Source organism: Ammospiza caudacuta, chromosome Z (genome assembly GCF_027887145.1).
Source record: "Ammospiza caudacuta isolate bAmmCau1 chromosome Z, bAmmCau1.pri, whole genome shotgun sequence".
NCBI lineage: Eukaryota > Metazoa > Chordata > Aves > Passeriformes > Passerellidae > Ammospiza > Ammospiza caudacuta.
The window spans coordinates 76,444,927-76,466,410 of NC_080632.1; the positions used below are offsets into that span (position 1 = coordinate 76,444,927).

Below are 21,484 nucleotides of genomic sequence, written 5' to 3' on the forward strand. Positions count from 1 at the left end.
TTGCATCAGTTGTTTCTTAATTTGATTTTGTTAAGCCATAACAATTCCAAAACGGGAAAAAAAATACTAAATCTCTTCTTAAGCTATAGGGGCCACTTTGAATCTCAAAGCATTATCTACTTTTAACAGTTCTTGAAGTTTTGAGTTACGTTAATGATGTTAAGTTCAGAAAAATACACGCTAAATCTCCAAAGACTGTGAGGTTTCTTAGAGGTGTTCTCAAAAGATCTCTGGAGAGAGCAGTACTGACTGCATTTGCTTCTTCCTGGTTATATCTTGAAGATGAAAGAGGAAACGAAATCACATGGAGTTAACAGGCCAAAAATTGTCATGAAAGTAAATGAAGGCGGGAAGGAGGTAATCATTAGGTCACACTGTGGCTTCAAGCCCTTTGTACTTAAAGCTCTTTGTACATAAAGTTAGGTAGAAACCAGTAGGTAGCAAGTGGTGAGTAATGAAAATAGTGTTTACAGAGAGGAGACTATCGCTGACTCAGAGCTGCTGAGACAACGAGCAGCTTCCAGGATAGGAGCACCCTTTCAGTGCTGAGCATGATTCTCCCCCAGATGAGTTATCAGGGATGGTGACAAGGACTGTATGGTAGGCATCCATAGAGGGAAGCAGGGCACAGGCTGACAACTAACCTGGCATATTCTTTGTGCTGATTGACAGGGACAAAGCCACAACACTGCACTTCAGCCAGGAGATTTGGAGTCAAAGAAGGTTTCTGAAATCAGTGGAGACTGCCTGAGAACAGACCGTGGTAAAATCAGTTACTTCTGCCCTTTCTCTGGATGATACAGATTATCTTGAGTTACTTGATTAAGTGCATTAAATGTTTTAGCCTCAAATGTGCATATGGTACTGCATGTTCTGATTTTTTCCTTTTGTCTTGAACTCTGGGATTGCCAATAAATTGGGATTTGCTTACATAATAGGAACTGGGGTATGTGAAGTTGTTGGATAGAGCCCTACTGTGAGTACCCCATCAGAAGCTTCAGCCGTGGGCTAGCTACTGCTGACATAAAATCCATATTAGCCTAGAGTTACAAAATATTTCAGTATCATGCTATTACCAAAAATTTATGTAATCTTAGAACTGAGTTTTAAATGCAGCCTTATCCCAAGAAAATTATTTTCCAGTGTTTGAAGTTAAACTGTGAGGCAGGTACATTATTTAAGTATTGGAATAAACAATGTAAATGTTAGTAAGTGTCCACTCTGTTTTCTGTTTAATGAAAAGAAGCACAGAGTTGAAAGGAAATACTTCAGTAGAAGCTCTTGCAAAAGCACTTCAGACTTTGTTAAGAAGCAGATTTAGGATCAAATCCACTTAAAAATTATTTGCAACTAAATTTTATTCAATATATTAAAGCTCCCTGTGGCTTTGAACTGGGTGTATTATTTTGCTATTTTATTGTTTGTTGTTTTTCTTTCACTTAAACACAGTACTAAGTCTGTATATGTAGGCAATTTCTTTTTAAGTATTTTCCTCAGGTTTATGTAATGAAGTTGAACAAAGTCTGAAAGACCATCTGAAAACTTTGTATTTCTTTATAAACTAGTATCACCAGAAAAAAAGCTTTTTTAAAATAATAATCTGTTCTCAAAAAAGTGTGTGTGCTTGCCATTTTCATTTTGATGTAAATGTGTGTAACTTAGTGGGTTTTGTGAGAATTTTGTTCCTTGAACAGAAGAAACAAACGTGAGTATATAACTTGAAACTATATGTGAGAAATCAGATATTTCATTTTTTTTAAAAAACACCAAACATTTGCTTTTAAAATTGCAAAAGGTTTTAGATGGAGCTGAAATGATGAATTGATAAATGTCTGGGCTAAAACCAGCTTTTGTAAGACAATACCAGATCTGAGAACCGCAAAACCAAGAGTGTTTTTGCTGCAGTGACAGAAATCCAGGCTGCTAATGCAAAATATACTGCCTACAGATCTTAGAACAGTGACGCAAATTGCTAACACACAGCAACACACAGTTGAGGGTTTCAACGTTGTTTTTCATTTTATAAATGCAGATTTCAGTAGATATTTGTGTTTTTGCATGAGTTCTTTCTGCAGATGATTTGGTGAGCTCCCAAGTCACCTACCAATGCTGGGTAATGGGGGATCTCCATCACATAATTGTGTGGAAGGGATGTAAGAAAACAAAGCATGTAATGATGAAATCTCTTCTCAGATATTACAAGATGACGGAAGAATGTTGTGTACATAAAATCTATATTAAAGGAGATGTTGGAAGAAAATTATGCAGACAGCTTTGTACCGGCCAGACTAATTTAGACTATATGGGAGACTTCAGAACAGCTCTGAGCAGAATGAAATGTTGAAGTTATTTGAGCTAGATTGACTGATACCTGTCAATATACAAGTGCAGAAAATCTTATCCACCTTCAGTAAAACACCTTTTCTTTACAGATTTGAAACTACAAGATTGAGAAATGGTGTTTAGAAAATAATTTTTAAGACTCTACCTCAGTACATAATAACACCGGCAGTGAAAGGAAAGCTCTTGTGTAGGAGAGGGTTAGCTCTGAAATTCCTAAGGATGAGTGTTGGATCTGAATCTTCAATACTTGTTTAAATCAATGACTGAGATTGGACTAATAACAAAAATTACTCTTTCAGCCAGCAGCTCATTAGTTGAAAACACAGATAAATTGCTTTGACAAGCACAAGTCTAGGAGTGTTGGCCTGATTTAGCTGAATTACTTCTAGTGGAATTAGAGGAGTGTTAATGATGTTATTCAGAGTTTTAGTGAAGATGTCAAAGTAATTTGTGAAGTTCTACTTGCTCTCATTCAAGGAACATGGATTAAAATTTGATCAGGTGCAAAGAAAGCTTCTATTCTTAGTATTCTATTACTTTTTCTTACAAGAAAATATCACAAAAATAAATTTTAAGTCTAACAAAAAAAACGTAAGGAATAAAGTCATAGAATGGTCAGTGTGGGAAATGACCTTTTTACTTCACCAAGCTCCAATCCTCTGTACCATGTGCAGGGATCTCAAAGCTCCATCCATCCAGTTGTCTGCCATCTGTGAAGTGGGTATTGTATCGCTCCATAACATGTTATAGAGTGCAGAAAGACTTCCAGGTGGAGGCTGTCCTGGGAAGAAATGAAAATGTAATACTGTGATCTGAATAATAAACAAGCAGATGTAAAAAGAGAATAAACTTTAGGAAGAAATCGGAAGACTATTATTTTCCCTTAAAGCAATTAGAGATCAGATCACTTTCCAATAACAACACAGTCAGAGCCAAAGAATTATCTACTTTAAAAATAATCTTGAGTAGCTAATTAAGAGGCTTATGCAGTATGACTGTTCATAATAGCAGGTGATTTGGGTGGTTTTGTCCAGCAACTGCTCCCAGTTGTTGTCTCTGTGAGGGTGAATCTATAGAGTAGGCTGTGGATGACAAGTGGATGACAAGTCACAGATATTACAAATCTACCTTAACTCAAAAAAATTTTTTTGAAGTCTGAACTGTGATACCAGTGTCAGCTCTTTGGAATTGTGTGGTTATTATTTTGGTTGCCTCAGCACATACTTTCGTTGCAGGTCTAAGCAGTGGTCAGAGCTGATTCCTGTATGCAGGAGTATTAGATTTTCTCACTTTAGAGCCTTTGACTTATCAGGGAAGAATATGAAAGGGTGAACTGTGGCTTTTTGAAACTAGGGTGCTGCCTGTTGTGGGAAGAAAATCCTTTGTGGCAGCTGGGGAGGCTGTGTTTCCCTCGAGCACTGCCTGCTGCTGCAGTGACTGGGCAGCACCTGCAGGACAGGTCTGGTCAGTGCTCCTGATGCTTTCTTGACTGCATTTACCGACGTGTGCAAGTGAGGGGTAAGTCCTTGGGATAACAACTGAAGAAAGGGGAAAGGACAGGGGTATAATGACACCTTTCAAATGTCTTTTCATAGTTACCATCACCCATGTTAGTGATAACTGTTACTGAGTTTCTAAAGCCCTGTTTTGTCGATGTCTTGCTCAGGTCAGTACAGGTTACCACACTGATAAGTGGGGAAATTGCCTTGAACTTGCACTTTCCTTTTTATGCGCTATTGCTTTTCTTCCATGTGTTAACCTCTGCTAAATGGTTTGGGAGCTTTGCTTAGAGAATGCACCTAACTGCCAAAATAAATAGAGGCCAAAATAAATAGAGGGAAGAAGAAATGTTATAAATGCTTCTGTAGCCCAGGTCTGTACAATGGAGATAGGCTTTTAACATCATTATCTTAGTTTCTGGCCCCATTTTTTTTAAATGGGGTATCCAGTAACATTCCTGACCATGTTGAAAACTGTGGAAGTTTACAGTGTGCTCTCAAGGGGGAGTAGTGATTACATAAACACTTCTGGGGTTTACACACTTCCCACAGAACTCTTGGATGCCTTGTGTAATAGTCTTTTCCAATAAAGAAAACTGTGTAAGCATTAATCATCCAACATAGCAATATCCAATAGTTTAGTGGGGCAGGTAGCTTGCCTGGCTTCCGGAGAGTGCTGTTTGACATTTCCTTTGGCATTGGCAAGTTAAGGAAGGGTTGGGTTGAGCAACTTTCCCCACAGGAGCCCTCAGAGTGCTGTATTGGTAGCTGGAAAGGTGCTGGTGACACAGCAGTGTTTTGGCTACCACCAGGCACAGCATCGAGGCTGCAACCCCCTCCTCCACAGGCCTGTGCTCTGGGCACAGCAAAGAGCTTGGCAGGGAACACAGACACTACAGCTGAACCAAGATAACCAAGGAGATATTCTGCTGCTTGGAAATAAAACCAAGGTAAAGGAGAAGAGGAGGGAACAATAATTGTTTTCTGGAGTAACCTCTGTGTGTAGTGAGGGGAAGCTTCCTAGACTGTAGCTGGACATAACCTGCTGATGGGAAATAGAGAATTAATCTGTTTCTTTTCCCTTGCTTCTCTGTGTAGACTTCTCTTTTGCTTTCCTAAACTACCAAAGCTAATGGCTTATTTAAGTAGGCAGCCTGGTGAGAACCAATACATTTATGTATTCTGTTTGAGAAGCTGAGCTACTTTTTCTGTGTTCTCTGCTGTCTCCATTCATAAACCCTGAGAGAAACACACAGTTTTAATTTACAGTGATCAGTCATATAACTGGCTGGGTTTGACACTGTGACTCAGTGCAGCTAGCAAATGCTTTTGTGAAAGGGGAGGTCCTGTTCACCCACTGCTCCCTCCATTTCTTTATTCCTACCTACCCGTGAGTGCTGCCACTTTTGCACCATCTTTGGTGCTCACTGTACCACTTCTGAAGTTGATTTAACTTGTTAGCCTGATAGAAGACCTTTGCCAAGGTAGCTTGTCAATGTGGATCTCAGCTGGCACATGGAGAAGTTGGAACACATGTCCAGGAGCAAGGCATGTGAGGGAGTGAAAGCCTCCACTTAATAACGTAAGTATCATTTAATAAATAATATGATAACATAAAAGCATTGATCCACTCTTCCACACCACATTTGACCACTCTTGCATGGTCAAAATGTCCCAGCTGTAGTCTTAAACACAAAATATGCTGCCCAGCAAGGTGGAGACAAAAGTTTGTCGTGGTGCCAGAGATATGTATGTTCATAATTTGTGCCAGGGCACAGCCCACGGTGCCCATGCAAGCCTAGTGACAGTGACTAGGTTCAGCCGTGAGTCCAGACAGACAGACAATCCATAGAAATGAGGCTTGCCAGGGATTAAGCTGAGAGCTCAGGCTGAAAGGTCAGGGTCCAGATTAGTGGGGCACCTAGCCCAGCACAGGCATGGCAGCAGCACAGCTCAGGTGGGGTCAGAATGAGGCCTTGGTTTCTAAGCCATGGCAGAGAGAAATGGGACAGCCCACCCTGGACACTTGGCAGGCCTTTCTGGAAGGGCTGTTTTCAAAGCTAGGCCCTTACCCCATTGCTGAAGCTGAGCCTGTGCTCAAGCACACAGCACTGCAGCTAGGGGGAAGGTAGAAGTGGAGTGCTCAGAAATCTGGAAGCTTTCAAAGAACATGTATTAGCTCAGAGCTAGAACTGCAGCGTAGTAGAAGTTGTGATGGGTCAGGGGACAGAGTTTGCAGTACATTTTATCCTCCAGTGTCTGACTTTTCTATTCTCCATACTGTAGAGAAGCAAATAGTACAGTAACTCTAAACAATGTTTGCTTTCTCCAGAAACAAAAGGATGGTGTATTTGGAGAAAAACAGTCACTTACAGTTGAGTTTCCCCACAGCATCATTTATGGTAGCTCCTTCCAGTTAATAGAAAGCTCCCATAGTTGTGCATTCACAGTAGGCAGCCTTGTTCTTTGCTGTGTATCAGTCAAGAGTGGCAAAGCTAGACCATATGATCCAGGATCTCCCTTTCACATATTCATTAACCAGCCATAAACAAACACCACAGTATTTACAGGAGTTCACAAGGGACTGTGGTTCTCCTTCAGCTTCATAAAGCCTTTTAAAAACCCACATGTATAAAACAAGAGAAAACTGTTATGACCCACCCCCACAAAGGAGAGTAACCCAGGTTCATGTTAATACATCCCTTGGGGCAGAGTGAATTATTGGTTTTTTTAAATTTATACATGTAGGGTTTTATTTTAGAACTATTTGGTTGCAATTTAAAGTCGGGATGTAGCCTTTTGGTTATTATTACCTATAGTATTATGATAACATAAAGCATAAAAATATAACTTAAACATATATGGAAGAGAAGGAAAAGGAAAGGATGAGTAGAAGATCTCACCACTTGAAGGCCTTGTGACGAGTCTTGGTTGTTGGAATTTCCATATCTGTTGGTCACAATCTTGTCAAAGTGATGATTACAGACTCTGTTTGTTGGGAGTAATCTCGAAAAAAATCCACAGAACACAAATCTACTGGGTTTATACCAGTTTGGGTTCAGGGGAGAATACCCACCTCTGGGGTGAGGAGTTTCACATAGAATGATGTAATGTTGTAGATCATGGCGACACTCAGGGTGTTTTTGATGCTAAGATGTTGCAGCACCTGTGATGTCAGTACAGTTGAGTCCATCATGGCCCACCAGCAGACATTAATACCTTCAGGCTGCAGTGTCAGGCACTTCCTGACAGGGGAGTTATCACAATTGAATTCCCTTCAGTGAGGACAAAGAGACAGAGCTCATCTCAAGGGTCTGCCTTTCTGTGTCTCATTGAACACCCAGCTGTAGCTTCAGATGGGCTGTGCAGCCCTCTGCACCCAGGATAGTTACCTTGCACATCCGCAGCCATCAGAATCCCAGTCTCTATTCCAGTATCATTCTGGACACATTCTTCTCCTCAGGCCTGGGCTGATTGGACAATAGTATACCCCTTTTATCTTATATCAAAAGTCTGAATTCCAAGCAATGGATGTGGGAAGGGTGGGCTTCAGTGGTCGTCAGTGGTCACAGATGAACAGCTCCTTCTTTGCAGTCTGCAGTAGTGGGCAAAAGTCCTTCAATGAATTTAGCAATGTATAAGCCATTAACTGTTCAGTCTCTCAAAAATACATGGGTTTGAAAAATTCTGGTTCTGTCTTTCACTCACTTGGCATTTACATGACTATGACATGGTTAATGAATGATGAATAATTAATAATGATATTTCAAGAAAAATGTGGTCTAATACCAGCTTACATTTAAAATGTTCTGGCCTTTCAAAGGAGTGTGCTTGTCATCATAACATAGTGGAATTATTCTCTTAAGTAAATTGAAATAATATACTGGGTCTTTAGAAATGTCTTTGGGTGATCAGAGCTATCTGTTGACTTAATTTTTACAAAGGATTTTCTAATATTTATTCTGCTTTAGTGCATTAGAACTGTATTTGGTCCACATTAAAAAAGGTCAAAGTTTTAAAATTCCACTGTCATTACTTAGTAAATAATTATGCTGCTCTCCATCAGCAGTCTTGACCTAGTCTTAGAGAATATCCCTGATGTAATTCTTCCTTCATGCTGCCTGCCATCGCGAGTCAGTACAACTGATTCCAGAACAATGTTCTGTTCCAGTGTTCTGCAAGTCAGCCAAGGCAAGAAAGGGATGGGAGAAAAAAAAGTCGTACTTGAGTCATTCTTTTCAGTCTACATGTATAGGCTGATAAATATTTTTTCACTACAACTAGAAAATACCTATTTTTTCTGCTACACAGGAATAAAATCAATATGTATCTCTAAGGAAGACAAACTTTGGAGGTTATATATTTTTTTAAAGTTTATAAACTATGCTTCTCATATTAAATCTTATTTAATAAGTAATACGCAAATGTGTATAGTTCAAAAGAATTCCCTTCTCATTCAGATCCAGTTTAAGATTATGTCAACTGCTAAAGATAGAGCAGTGAGACTAGATTGGTAGTGGCTGCATCGTCTATTAGATATTTTAAATGAAATTTAAAACAGACCCACTTTTTTGTAATGCTTCTAAGGATGAAAATATACTTGCTTTTTCAAATTCACTGTCACTGTGCATGAGATTTGAATATATGGTCAAAGGTAATTTTTTTCTATTCTGGATTTTGTGAAGATTCCTTGAAGACTTAAATTTAGAAGACCTCCTGAATGTGGTGAAGATGTCTGTCTTCATTTCCATAGGAATACCTCTAATTAGAGGTATGCTAGTCTCTGAGTGTTTTTCTGCAATTTTCTCTTTGTTCCTCTTCCCCTCATATAAGTAAGAATCAGAGGAATTTGATCGTCATCTCTCATTGTCTAACTCAACTCACCCCATTCTACAGTGATGAAGTAACTTCTCACTTTGAAGTACAAAGTCTTTGATTTTGCTTTTGTCAATTAGGATCAAAGCATCTTTCATAATATTTAAATATCCATGCTAAACCAATTCAAAATACCTATTGACCGCTGCCTCTAAATTGTTCCTCTAAAATGAGAGTCAGATTTGACATGATCTTATCATGGTGCTCACCACTTTTTTTGCCTGAATCATGAACAAATGTTCCAGCCACACCACCCAGGCTGCAAAAGGCAAAGGCAGAGACAGGGAGAATGAAGAAACATCTGCCATAGGAGAGATCAGGTTCAAGGAAACCTGAAGGTGACCAGGTCCATGGGGCCTGATGAGATGTGTATGTGGGTCCTGAGGGAACTGGCAGATGAAGTGTCTCAGCCATTAGCCACTATATTTGAGAGGTAGTGGCAGTTCTGTAAAGTTCCTACTGCCTGTAAAACAAGAGAAACATAACGCAGAGGGGGAGAAAAAAGGAAGAACCTGGAAACTACAGGCTGGCTAGTCTCACCTCAGTGTCCAGAAAGATCATGGAGCTGATTCTCCTGAAAGTTGTGCTAAAGCACATGGATAGTACAGAGGGGATTTGTGACAGCCAGCAAGGCTTCAGTAAGGGCAAATCAACCTGACAAATTTGGTGGCCTTCTCCAATGGGTTTATGATGCTGGTGGATAAGGGAAGAGTGACTGGCACAACATCCTCTGCCTGGAATTGTGCCTGGAAAGCATTTGACACTGTTCCCCACAACGTCCTTGTGGGGAACAGAACATGGATTTGGTGGATGGACCATTCAGTGGATAAAGAGCTGGCAGGATCAACTGCTCAATATCCAAATGGAAAGCAGTGAGAAGTGGTGTCCCTAAGGGGTCAGTGTGGGGACAGCACTGTTCAACATCTTTGTTGGTGACAAGGACAGAGGGATCGATGGCACCCTCGGCAGGTTCACTGATGACACCAAGTTGTGTGGTGTGGTCCCCTCTGGAGGGAAGGGAGCCATCCAGAGGGACTGGACAGGTTGGAGAGGTGGGACTGTGCAAACCACGTGAACCAAGGCACCAGTCCAGGTGCAGGACAAGGTCAGGTGCTGGGTCCTACACCCAGATTGGGGAAATGCCATGCACAAACACAGGCGGGGCATGAGCAGCCCCAGAGCAGCCGTGCCCAGAAGGGCTTGGGGGTGCTGTGGGTGAGAGGCTGCACATGGCCCAGCCATGGCACTCCCAGCCCAGAGAGCCAAACGTGTCCTGGGCTGCACCCAGAGCCCCGTGGGCAGCAGGGCAGGGAGGGGATTCTGCCCCTCTGCTCTGCTCTGCTGAGACCCACCTGGAGCCCTGCATCCAGCCCTGGGCTCCCAGCACAGGAACCACAGGGACCTGCTGGAGCCAGCACAGAGGAGGCCATCTAGATGTTTAGGGGGATGGACAACCACTCTCACAAAGACAAGCTGAAAGAATTGGAGTTTTTCAACTGGGAGAAAAGGCTCTGGAGTGAACCTGATAGTGCCTCTCAGTACCTAAAGGGGCTGTAAGAAAACTGGAGAGGGACTTTTCACAAGGGTTTGTAGTGACACAATAAGGAAGCATGGCTTCAAACTGAGAGAGTGCTGCTTTAGATTACATATGGAAAAAATTCTTTGCTGTGAGGACGGTGAAACACTGGCACAGGTTGCCCAGAGAAGCTGTGGATGCTCCATGCCTGGCAGTGTTCAAGGTCAGGTTGGATGGGGCTTTGAGTAACCTGGTCTGCTGGAAAGATATCCCTGCCCATGGCAGAGGGTTGGAACAGGATAATTTATAAGCAGGAGCAACATCTGCAGCTGTTCCTCTTTTCTGTGTGTAAGTGTGAGTTGTTCCAGTTTTAAATTTCATTGGGTCAGGAAAAGAAGGTGATGCGTAGAGGACTGGTGAACAATGATCTGAGAAGAATGTGATGACTTTATGGAAACTGCATAGCTTATGTCTGTGAAGTGCAATTATTATAGATAAGATTTTGTGAATTTACTGTGTGCATTCATGAAGCTTTAAAGGACCTGTGAGAAGAACAGACCTGAAGACAATCAAGTGTCTTAACATCTTTCAACAAAGCATTTGAGCGTTGTGCTTTCTCTATAACAATGCACTTCAAAGATTCTGCCAGAATGACACACTTGTGTAGTCAGGTCTTGGAAATAAGATAAAAGAGCACTAAAGGAAAAAACCTTTTTTGGATTAAGGACAGGGAATGGTGTACTTGTCTGGTGGTGTTCTCAGTCTCAGGTCCTGAGGAGTTATCTGAGAGAAGTTGAGGCCCTCGCTTGCTCTCAGGGAATGATGGGGCTTAGAGAAATGGCATGTGTAAATGGACTTTTTAGGATGAGGCAATCCAAGAACCATTGCTTTCAGAGCATGCAGATGCTGTCTCAGTGCTTAAGAGGAAAAGCTGAAGCCAGGGAAAGACCTAATTCAAGGAAAGAACATTTCCTTTGTCTCCTATACTTGAGCACACCAGTTTTGTGTGTTAATAGCATCTACAGATAGACAATATAATTTTTGAGATGTGGGAATATTAGTAATGGAGTATTAATTTGGGAAGGTGGAAGGTCCTTCTGGGCCTTATTTCATGCATCCTGAATTAGCTATTCTGCCTTTTTAGAGATGTTTCTGGGTGTTGGTCCTGACCCAGAAGTCAGTTGGTATCATTTGACCACAAGGTACTCACAAAAGGTTTGGAGCTATTTTACTATTGGCAAGCTCTGATCCTGTAAGTTTTCCTGTGGCAATCATGCTCAGCTTCATCCACTAACTCTGCATTTCTGTGATCGCTGCTGTTCTAATATCACTCCTTTTTCCAACATTACCAGCTGAGCCAGAAATTTTGTTAAGAAATATATAACTATAGCTGTTCTCTGGAAAAGTTCTGACAACATTGCGTCATACTCTGGTAACTTACAAGCTACTCAGAGCAGTTAGTTATGTACTCCAATTTTGTTACATACTCCATGAAGCAGTGAGATTTACATATTTCATATTTCAAGACTCAGGACTGGAGTCTTCCCAAAGGCTGTGATGCCATCTTATTCCAGTGCAGACGTTTACAGTCAAGAAATGAATGTTCTGACCTTGATTCTTTCTGCCTGTGCTCAGCTCTGCTTTCATATGGAATGACTCTGTATTCTGATGACAGCTTCTCACCATTTACCTGGTTGCAGTGTCAGATCGTTTAAGGCCTACTGATGTTATCCATAAAATCAACTGGATACAAGCCTGGATAAAATACTGGAAATCGGCTGAATGCTTTGCAGTCTGTGAAAGGACAGTAAAGTGCAGTGGCCCTGCCTGTTTGTGTCTCCCGGCCCACATCTAAGCTGCTGCCAAGCCAAAGAGTAACTTTGGTTACAGAGCAGGAATCTATGAGGAAAAGATCATGCTTAAGTTTTGCAGCACCATGACTGTTCTTGTCTTTTACATGGTCTTGAGACTCTAAATCTGCTCTTTTCACCCCTTGGAAACGTTTTTCATCTTCCTCCTCTTACCCATATTTTCATAGCTACAGACAGACAAGAGATAGAGCCAGACAGCCAGAACAGGCTTTACTGCCTTCACATCTCAAAAGCCAGAGGACATACTGGGTATATGTCAAAGTGTCAGCAATCAGGGGTGGCCTCTGTGAGAAAAGGTATGGGACTGCCCCGTGCCAAACACAGCAGACCCACTGCAGGACACTGCTGAGCCCTTCAGCCAAGCTGGGGGCACCTCTGTTAAAGCATATTTAAGAGAGGTTAAAACATTGCATGGCAGCATGAGGAGTAATGGAAAAAAAAAAGTGAGAAAACAGCTGTGTGAGCACCAGCATGTGAGGAGGGAGGAGGTACTCTGGGCGTCATAACAGGTGTTCTTTTGCATCTCGTGGGAGAGACCATGTTGGGGCACATACCCACAGAGCAGCCAGAGGAGAGACCTGCACTGGCACAGGTTGGCTTTTCCTGACTGAACTGTGCTGGAACAGTCCTTGAGGGACTGCAGCCCTAGGGAAGGACCTGTGCAGGAGCAGGAGAACAGTACATGGGAGCAGCACAGGAAGGAAGGAGAACAGAGATGAGCTAGTGCATATTGACTGGCTCATTGAATGTCCCCCACTCCCCAGTGCCCCCTGGTCTAACTTAGTGGTGGGGAGTAAACTTAGTGGTGGGGAGTATTATTTTAATCTTGTCTTTGGCTCTTCTCATCATCCAAATCTATTAAATTGGCAATAAATTAAATTAAATTATATTAAATTAATTCACCCATATTTTATCTATTTTGCCTGAGATGGTAATTAGTGAGTGATTACTCTCTCTTTTTCTCATTTCACCAGTTTTTAAATTTTGCCTCCTGTCCCTGTCTTGTTGAAGAGGGGCATAAGAGTGGATGTCTGGTTGTTTGGCAACTGACCAAAATCTCCCATCTCATTTTTAAAGAAGGCTTTTTCATTGGTTTGATTTCAGTCTTTTTATGATTAGCAAAAGACCTTTAGCAAAATACCTTAATTTCTGTGTGAAAGAAAATTCTCTGCTTAAGATGTAGTCTAATGGGGCACACAGGACATTTGGCTGTATCTGAACCAGATTTTACTCCAATAGCTTGTGGCAGCAGGGCTTTTTTTTTTTTTTTTTTGTATCTTTTTCTTTTTTCCCCTTTTTTATTGCTGCCCAGACTTTTCCTATTAGCGGGGGTTTTTTTCTGTCAAGATGAAATGAGCAGCTTCTATAATAGCTGGCAAGTCATTAGAGACCCAATGACATCCATATTTCTCCTTTTCACTCCTTATGCTATGTAATCCAGTCCTACTGCCCTGCATCTTCCTTTGCTGTTTCTAGCACAAACAATTGGTGCTGCCCTGTCTTCCATAGGACCCTGCTGGCCTGCCTTTAATGCAGCTCGTGATGCATTGTCTGAAAGCCAGGACTCCCTTTCCCAGGCAGTATGATAATAGTAGTGTTTGAGTGAAGAGTTTATGCTTACAGCGTGGTATGCCTTACAAGAAAAGATGGCATGATATGACAGGATTCCTGGCCTCCATCTGAAACAATTCTTTGGAGAAAGCACGGGGCAAAGCTGCCAGTCCTTGTTGTTCCAACTGGCATCCTCCACTTGGCCAGAGCATCTCTGACAGCCTTGCGTGTGCCTGCTTGCTAGAACACGTGTTTTTCTATAGTGTCTCAAAACACATTCAGGAAGACTTGCAGTTGAGATTTCACTGTGAGAGCATGACTAGGCATGGTGCTAGCACTGATCAGGTGCTCGGGAACCACTGACTCAGGAGGGTGCCCCATCCTCAAGGGTGCCTTCCTTCCAGAGATATAATCTATCTCACTGTCTTGAATCTTTGCCCTTCATATTAGCTGATAATGAAACAGGCTCCCTGCAGTTCCACTTCTTTTCGTGGCTAAAGTTTGTCAGACTGATTGTTCCAGAGGTAGAGGGATTTCTTTGTGTGTGAGGCAAAGGATGGGTAGGAGCCAGTAAGCTCAGTGGCGTTAATGTGCCTTGCCAGAAGGAGGAAGGAGCGTCCCAGCTGGATGGATTTAGCTGGTAATTGTACCTCACTGTTTTTGAATTACAAATCTAGGTGAGTTGATATCTGTGGAAGATTTATTTGAAACACAGTAAAAGGATACCAGGAGCTAAGTGAATAGAAGCTTTGCCTCTGCCTCCTGGTGACATATTTACAGACCTTCTTGTATTCTCCATCACAATACAGTGATAAATTTGTGCATGTTATAGGCTTAAGGACATCAACTAGAGTTCTTCCTCTCCATTCTTCTTCCAGCTGTCCCTGAATTGACATTTGTAACACTCATAGTCTCTTTACTTTAGTTTTGCACTTTTACCTAGTCCATTCCTGGACTCTAGGCACAAATGTCCACATAGAAGGTAGCATTTTCAAAACTTGCACCTGTCTGCACAGATGTCTTAAATAAAATAAGGCAGGTGCTGTAATCCAGCTGGATTCATGTTGTCTTTGTCTCCAGCCCCAAAATGACATATTGCAGCATTGTGCAGGAGAATGATGCTGTGGGAAGTGTAGTACGCATTGGGCACTCAAGAGGTTTTACTGATGGTGCTCTCAGAGAGTGTGTTGAACGTGCAGAAGCTTGCCTCTCTTCTCAATATGAGTGCCAGAAACCCTCTGGTACTTCAGATGCAGAAAAAGACTGGGCATTCTCCCATTACAGAATTTCTTCTCTAGTTGGCAGTACAAAATGTTCCCTTTTTACATAATTATGAAACTTTGTAGTGTTTATACATAAGCAAAGAATTACACCCTTTTTGACAATGAGCAGCAGGCCTATCCACTCTATAGATTGTTTTACTGCTTTTCTTTCTTCTCCTTTTTTCTTAAATCAAAACCTTATCCAGTCCCTCAGTAAGCTTCCATTTTAGCCTGACAGACTTAGTTCATTAATCTTCCTGCTGTGGTCTGGAAAATATCCCCAGACTTATTCCCAGATGTTTTGTTCACTTTTGTATCCAAAATGTGCACCCATTTGGTGAATCTAAAATTTTAACCCAATCATGGGTACTTTCTATTCAGAGTGACCTTACAAACTGCATGTTTTTGAGATCACTTTCAAACTCAATGCATAAATAGCTTCACTAAATAATGAAATTTACCAATTTGAATTGTCCCAATTTGTCTGCTAAATTTATCCATCACCACCACTAACACCACACAAACACATACTGGTTTCATTTTCATATTAGTTTGTGTCTCTGCAGGGAGGATGAGAGGTAATTAGCTTGTCTTGGAGGACCAAAATTACTGTAATGAACACTCATGTGTTTGCTAAGGAGGTCCTCTGTGGAAGACCAAGCCCCCATTTTGAAATTCAAACTTTCATTCAGAGAGGAGTCATTTTCCTATGGGCAACACATGGTCTACAAAATATCTTCACACTATGATGTGGTCCACAGACCACACTTACTTACTTAGTACTGAAGTAGAAAGTCTAGTGTTTGTCCATGATCTAGAATATGTTCTTTTGGTAACTGGACCCTGAGAAATGCTGGTATCATGTTTAAGGTGAACTCTCTCTTATTTTAAAATTCTTCACTCATATTTATGCTGTTTATCACTTTGATTTACTTCCTTACTCTTTCAGAACAATGGAAAATATTTAGACAAGGATATTTTAAAATATCCTTGTCTTCTCCATCACAGCACCTGTGTCTGGTTAATGGCTTTTAGAAAGCTGTATGTTCTAAGTAACGTGTAAATGATATATGACATGTAATTTCATCTTTTTAGTTGCTGTAGCAACATCACACTAAACTATGCATTAGTCAGTAGTCCAGACCAGCAAATGTCTTGTTTCTAAAGGGTGGCTTACACATTGTGAAGACTATTAGAAATGAATGCTAATAGTCTTGATATAGTCAATGATAATTGACTATATAAGCAATTCCAGCAGAAGGACATGCACGCGAGAAAGCATTACATTGAATAGATTTAGAACTGAATCTGTTTGCAGAGCTTAAATCTTAAGCTTAAATCTTAAATCTTACAAACATCCTTTGCCTCCTCTTTTCATGCATGTACATATAGCAGTTCTATATACATGCAGTGAAAAAATCCCATGCTTCAAAGGCGGGTAAATAAAGCCCAGAGTTCTTTGTGATGACCTGTGTATCTCTGTCCTATAGCTGAAATGCACAGTTATACGATGTCACTGTGTTTTCATGTGGGCTTTCTGTTCCTGTGTACAGTATGGTGGCATGATCAGGTCTGCCGTAGGCAGAGGTGAAAGGAGAACAGTGCAGCAGAAAAATAAGTACCTCAGGTCTTTCAGAGGAGTGAATTATTGATGCTGTGGTCACTTGCTGTTTTCCACTAGAGGAATAGGTTATTGCTTTTCTCATTCCCTTCCCCAGGATAAACTTTGAGCCATTTTTCTTTGTTTGCTAATCTTCTGCACCTTGCTATTTACCTTTGTTTGGGTTAGTTTTCCCCCCATTCCTCATAATTCCTTTTTATGCCTGACTTTGCAACCTCTGTCCTTATTCTCTGTCCTTATTCATGCATCAGACCAGGCTTGTATTCTTCTAGACTGGGTCATTGTACCATTATTAAATATTTCATCATATCAGAATAACTACATGTTACTATTCTATATAAAATTATAGTTATACAGAAAAAGAGATGCAAAAACTTAAATAAATTTTAAAAAGTAATACTTCACCTAAACAAGCCCTGCAAAATGTGTAGGTAGACCAAGAAAATATCTAAGTAAGCCTGAGATACTTCAGTACTGCGGACTTGCAAAGTCAGGACAGTGTGCTGCCTGTTGTCACCAATGGCTATAGTGTGTTTACAAACCCACAGGGCTACAGTAGAAGACAGCTATACCACTAGAGAAAAATGGAATTGAATTTGAGGTGCAATTTGATCCTAGACCACATGTGCTGTGATGTAAAATATCTGTAAACACAAATAAAGAAGTAGGAACCCTAACATTAAATCAGTATGCGGAAACCAGTTGCTGATAATTTGAACTGGCATGAATTGTCCAGTTTATTTGTCAAGTAAACTCAAGATAGCTATGGCAATTATTCAAAGTGTGGCCAGTCTTGAAAGCAAAGTATTGAAGCTGTTGTTCCCTTGGTAAACCATTACACAAATAATTGCTCCATAGTTAACTTTAGTGAGCTACCATTCTTCAGAATGAGAAAGAGGTTGATGATTTGTAAAGAACTTTGTTAGCTTAAAATCTTGCTTGAAATGCCATTCTAATTAGCAAATACTTAACAGTTTTCTTTTCAAAGATGATATTGAATGTGTTATTATGTGTGCAGTTTTCACATGGTTTCTCTCATAATTTGAAAGGCATTTTCTTGCATCACATTTTTGCTCTTGTTTGAAGATGTATTGCTACTTATTATGCTAGAATCATTCCAATTAATGTTGGCATAAGTGGCAGTGAGATCAGAGGGATATCCTTGATCTTCTATCAAACTGTAATTTTGGTTTTCTTTAATTGTGTGAGGTTTTCAGGCATTCTGTTTCATTGAAAGCTGTTAATTTGACTTTTATGGGGCTTTTATATTTTGCCCAATGAAGTAGAAAACTACTGTGTAGCAGTCAGGTGTCAGATGTGTATCTTCTGCTAATGCTAAATTCAGTGAGATTTGTCTGTATATATTGAATATGGAAAATGCAGAACAGAATAGATTACTGTGTCCATGGGGTTGCTATAGAAGGTAAAATAATTAGATATTTAACTTAGATGATGCTTGTCAGATTTTTATTACTGACCATGATTAGGGATAAGATAGTGATTTGAGAAAGTGCAGTAATTTACAAAAGAGGGATGTGTATGAATTTTTTTTCCTGCAACATAGTAGTGTTAAGGGATTGATTAAAAACAAAGTTCATTATTGCTCATTCTTTATGTGATAATTACAAAGTTTAGTTGGCTTAATTGCCTGTGGTTGCCAACCACCAGTTTCATTTCTGTATCTTTCTTTCAGTGGAATAATCATGGGCTTTCAAAGACACTGAAAGATTGAGCTGAAATAGAAATAAATCAAATCAAGGCTTTGCACTATACAGGGGAAAACATGAAGGCACCAATGTCTTTTGTTTTGCAATGAATTTTATTTTGTGATTCAAAGCTGGAGATCTTTTTCAGGATTCATGGAAAATTTTAGTACTGAATTTGGTATTCAGCATTAAGAATGGACTCTGGCAATGTCATGGAAGGAGTAAATCTGTAATTAATAGAGTTTCTGAAGAAAATAAAGATGTGTGTTCACTGTGTACATTCCTGGTGTTTTGTTTTTCCAGTTCAATTTAGGGTTGCCATTTTTCATTGTCAGTAACACTGATTTTGACAGAAATAGTTGCTGCAGACACTTTTGCAGGTTATATACATAGTCTTACAGGCTGCTCAAGCTTCTTGCAGTGTGACTTTTTAGAATGTGTCTGAGCTCCAGTTGGTGCACCCACACCTCTTGTGTAATAGAACTTCAAATCCAGTCCTTATTTTGTCATATGGGTTGTATTGTAAAGAGAGTGGATAAGACAGGCTTATCAAAATTAAAATTTTTCTCCTTCAAATATACATCTAAGATAAGATATTCCGATCTTGCCTCACACTACTCTTAATTATAAGTAGTTTAGATAAGATCCATATTTTTCCTGGTAGTCTCATTATTAGGTATCAGTACAATCAAGCAGAATAGAAGCAGATGACTTTTTAAATAATGACCTGGAATGTCTAGAAAGACTGGCTCTATTCAGCATGCTGAAAACATGGCTAATTCATACCAACAGTATAGCTCCTCTTTTCCCAGTTACAAAATACATTCATTATTTAGGAGTGCTCCTGACCCAAAGTAATTTTTATTGTGTCCTTGAGATTTGCAGATCAATCACTGGGACCTGTATCATAGAATCACAGAATCCCTGAGATTGGAAAAGACGTCCAGCATCAGCAAGTCTAACAATATGTAAAAGTGTAGCAATGATAGAGCACAAATCTCCCCTCACATACCAGTCTCCTTCAGCTCTTTCTTTGGCAGCCCCAGCTGCCTCACAAGCTGGAGACCTTCGTCCTTCTGGACAGCATTAACAGCAGGAGCTGCAGGAGAGATTTAATCTGTACCCACCTGCTGAGCCTGCGTTCCCTTCCCTTGCTGCAGCTTTTCCTCCCACATGAACAACCTGTAACACAGTGGAATAAAATCAATATTTGGGATCTAAAGTCGGCAACATTTTTGGACAAGTGGAAACAAACCTAATTAATATATCTTCCTCTTCAAGACTGTATAAGATATGCTTTCTCAGGCAACAAAAGCTCTTTGTTTCATCATTATATTCCATGAAGTAGTTGTTATAGGAAGTAGCTGTTATTTCAATTGAAGCTCAGTTACCTATCTTGCTGTGTTGGTATATAGATAAATATATCTTCATCTAAGATCAGCTACCCTGATCTTGCATCACAGCACACTTAATAATAAGAAGTTTAGATAAGATCCATATTTTTCCTGATAGTCTCATTAATAAGAGTATCAGCATATTCAATAGAATAGATGACAACTTTTTGAATAATGACCTGGAATGTGTTGAATCATACATATCATATGTATGTACATATCCATACACACATATTGGATGAGTCCTATTTCATCCCTTATTTATAGTCCTCTTTAAATAAAACCATGGTTAACAGGATCCTGTTATTTCCAAGGATTTTAGGAAGGTGAGGTACCCAGTAACTTGAGTACTTTGTCTCTAATGATGCTGCCTTTATTTAAAAGTAACCTTTTTTTTTTTTCTCTTAGCAGCTTGCCCATGTTTTTGTTCATATTTTCTGTGTGCCGGCTCTCTAGGAAAGAAGAATGCTTGAAATTTCATGTCATAAAAAGTGATATGAAATATCAAGTTTTTGTTTGGCAAACATCAAGATTCAGAGCTGAAAGAGTTCCTGCACTGAGACAGTATTGTTCTGCATAATCTTCAGTGATTTTGTGATAAAAAGTAGATCAAACTGAATGGATCAATGCATTTGCGACCTAATCCCATATTGGTTGCATAAAACCTAAAGCAAATCTTGAAAATTTAAAAACAACAATTATTATGTCTACATGTAATATTGTAGACAGAACATATTTCAGCTCTGTGCTTTAGGCGACAGTCTTCTGTTGTGCAAAGATCTGAAGTTTGCTTCTACAGCACAGAATTCTCTGCTGCTGAGATTTACTTTTTCATGTCATTTTTTCAGGCTACCATCAACCTCAGTGTCAAGTATACTTTATATCTACATCTGCCTTCTACATGTCTTCTCTTGCTTTTTTCTCCCATAGCGTCCTTAATTTGATCTGCTGTTTTGCTTTCATAATTGTGTGTGTTTACATGATCTGTTTGAGCCAGTAAGGCATTGGATAACCAAGACAAGCTGGTGTTTTTTTCTCATTCTTACCTCTTTGATGCACATTATCCTGTGATGGAGCAAGACTGCTTGCTGTCCTATAAAGCAGCTAGGATTGGTGAGACCAGGCAGACAAATGCTTCGTGACCGAACAGGGTTTTGGTTCTTGACAGTCACAGAGTTAAAGAAAATACTTTATTACCTCATGGCCACAGAATTTATTGCAAATTTGCTTTACCCTGCTGATGTACATATATCTGAGGGCTTCCTTTTCTGGATGTGTAAATCATTAACAGAAGTCTGTGTGGTCAGTAGTCAGCTTATTGTTTAAGTAAATAGTGCTTACTTTTATCTAGGGCACATGGATACAGCAAAGCATAAAACTTTTGAAGGTTTAAATTCAGCAATGCCTCCTTTCTAATTGCAAAAATTACACCTAGAATTTTATATTTTATGCACACAGTAATGGTTCAAAATATAAAGAGTCCTTTTCCTTACAGAAAAATCCAGCTACTGAAAACAGCTCCTGCATGGAGTCTGCTCAAACTAATCTTCTTTTTCTGCTTCCTTCTCTTCTGCAGTCAGTGTACTCTTCATTTCTTTGTAGAGCATTTAAGCACCTTTTCCTAACCCTTGAGGGCTGTTCAGCTCTGCTGCAGTTACCCACAAACCCCATCCCTAACCTGTGGCTCTGCTCTTTTGTAGTATACTGTGTCAAGATCATTGTTCCTGTTCTTCCATCAAATACATTTAGGTCAATGTAGACTTTGTCTTTCACTTCTTTCCACAGCATAAAAAAACGTTTAAGGGACAAGTTAATACTTCATCTCACTGGGACAGGCAGTGAAGGC

General features: G+C 40.1%; 1 protein-coding gene across 1 annotated transcript in view; it reads left to right on the forward strand.

The window, feature by feature from the left end:
* PRLR (prolactin receptor) overlaps positions 1–21,484 on the forward strand; it is a 126,181-nt gene that overhangs the window by 66,138 nt on the left and 38,559 nt on the right. The window contains exon 2 of the mRNA XM_058823702.1: positions 673–763. The gene's annotated coding sequence lies outside the window, so the exon portion shown is untranslated. The remainder of the gene's footprint in view (positions 1–672; positions 764–21,484) is intronic.